This window comes from Dipodomys ordii, unplaced genomic scaffold, assembly GCF_000151885.1.
Source record: "Dipodomys ordii isolate 6190 unplaced genomic scaffold, Dord_2.0 Scaffold139, whole genome shotgun sequence".
Classification (NCBI taxonomy): domain Eukaryota; kingdom Metazoa; phylum Chordata; class Mammalia; order Rodentia; family Heteromyidae; genus Dipodomys; species Dipodomys ordii.
The window spans coordinates 249,872-252,345 of record NW_012267355.1 but is presented as its reverse complement, the minus strand read 5'-3'; the positions used below and the strand labels follow the sequence as shown (position 1 = coordinate 252,345).

The window sequence follows — 2,474 nt, the reverse complement described above, 5'->3', positions numbered from 1 at the left end:
GTGTTGTTGGGCCACTTTGTGCTCAAGACTGGGCATTGTCCCTGGGCCACTTTGTGGTCAAGGCTAGTGCTTTACCACTTGAGACACAGCCCACTTGTGATTTTGGAGTGGTAAATAGGAGATAAGAGTCTGTGTCAGGGGGACTTTGGTGCCCAGGCAGGCTTCAAAGCTTGATCCTCAGATCTCAGCCTCTTGGGTATATAGGCTTCTAGGGGTGAGCCACCTAGAATTAGCTCCTAGGAATGATGGATCCTGACATTGCCCAGGCCTTCCAGAAGGAACTGAGCTGTGCTATCTGTATGAATACTTTTATAGAGCCAGTCACCCTAGAGTGCGGGCACAGTTTTTGTCGACCTTGTCTCTGCCTTTGCTGGGAAGAGACTCCAGCCAGGTGCCCTGGATGCAAGGGACCCTGCCAGCAGAGAAACCTCAAAACCAACGTGGTTCTGAGGAGCCTGGTGGCCATTGCCAGAAGAGGCAGTCTCAGGCGGTTCCTGAGGTCTGAGGAATACATGTGTGGGACACACAGGGAGACCAAGCAGATATTCTGTGAGGTGGACAGGGCCCTGCTCTGTAGGAGCTGCTCCCAGTCTCAGGAGCACAGGGCTCACAAACACCGTCCAATAGAAAGGGCTGCTGAGGAGCAGAGGGAGGTGATTTCAAAGCAGATGCATGCTGTATGGGAAAAGACTCAAGAAAACCAGCACAATTTACAGGAGAAGAGGAGACTCATCAACCAATGGATTCGTTATGTGAACCTATACGGAGACATGACTAAGGATGTTTTTAGAATGCTGCAGCTGGGTGTCCAGGAGGAGGAAAGACAGCATTCCCAGCTACTGATCAATGAAGGAAGAGCCATGTTACAGCAACTCAGAGAAAGGGAAACCCAAATGCTTCAGAAGAAGCATCAGCTCAGGATTATGTATCAGGAGCTGATCAAAATATACCAGAAGCCAGATGTGGACCTGCTTCAGGATGTAGAGTTGACCCTAGAAAGCTGTGAGTCAGTCTTGTTCTTCCTGCCTCTTCCTCTGAGGCCAGAGCTCAGTGTCCCTCCCATTCCTGGACTGATAGAGAGGCTCAGCCAGCACTGGGTGGAGATTTCTTTCAATGAAGCTGTGGGGAATCAAGATCATGGGAGCAGTGTTAGACACAACCATGGAGTTTTGAATTCTGAAGAGTCCCCCCACTTTACTGCTTTTGGATGCCAAGTCTTCAGCTCTGGGAAACATTACTGGGAGATTAGTGTGGATGACTCTTCCACCTGGGCCTTGGGAGTTGTTAGGGACTCTGTCATAGGGAGCAACCTCAGTGAATCTGAGGATGTTTTCCTCCTTTTGTTTGTGAAAGAGAACACTCTTTACACCCTTTTTACCACCTTTCCATTGCTGTCTCAATATATAGAGAAGCCTCTGGGCCGGGTTGGTGTGTTTCTTGATCTTGACCATGGCAGTGTGAGTTTTTGGAATGTGGCTAATAGTTCCCTTATCTGGAGATACCCCACTGGCTCTCTCCGATTTCCTGTCAGGCCCCTTTTTTCCAGTGGTATCCCGGTGTCCTAAGTGAAGAGACTCTCTATGTGTTGGGAACTCTATGGCAAAGAACTTTTCTCAAATGAAGCAAACTACTAATACTGTGCTAATTTAAATTTCTTTGTGTAGTAATCCCATTTTTTCATGAAATATAGTGGTAACAATAAAATGTAAAAACCAGTATTAAATGAAGATAAGATAAAGTAGCAACAATGAAACAAGACAGCAAATAAATACTTTAAAATTGTTATAATAATAAACCCATGCAAAACTGAGTCCCCAGTGACGGCTTTTCACCCTGAAAGCAGTTGGAGCCCAGAATAACAACAGAAAACAACAATGAATGCAGTGGACACTGTTGTTTTACCAGTAATCTTTGCTACTCAGCAGGCTGAGTTCTGAGGATGGCATTGTATAGCCAGGATGAACAGAAAAATCCAAGTGACTCTTATCTCCAATTAACCACCAGAGTGGAGTTGTGGTCACGTGGTAGAATAAAAAATAATTCCCACAAGAACAGGGCTCATGCCCTAAGTTCAAGCTCCAGGAACAATTAGTACAAAAAAGCAATACTAGTTTCAGTGACACAAAGTTCTAGAGCAGCCTTTCTATTATTAGGTCCTGTTATCCATCCTGGGAGGAAAAAAACAAAGACTTCTCTCCTAGAGCACAGGATTGTTTACACTTTCTATTAGATTGGATTCTTAAACTTTCAGTACCAATTCCTAAACGAGGGAAAGAAAATGTATACTCAGACAAAGAGCTGGTAATAATGGTGAAGACTGAAAATGCATGGCTGAACACTAAAGATGAAGGCCTGTCTTTAAATAGAAGAAATAAGTCATCCTTTGGGGGGGTAAAAATGAGCAGAGAGATTCATAATAATAACTATAGCAGGGCTGGGAAGGTGGCTCAGTGATAGAGCGCTTGCCTTGCATG

The 2,474-nt window shown here is 45.1% G+C and overlaps 1 pseudogene; it reads left to right on the top strand.

Moving 5' to 3' along the window:
* The first annotated feature begins 245 nt into the window (after positions 1-245).
* Positions 246-1,565, top strand: LOC105997091 (annotated as a pseudogene).
* Positions 1,566-2,474: the final 909 nt, after the last annotated feature.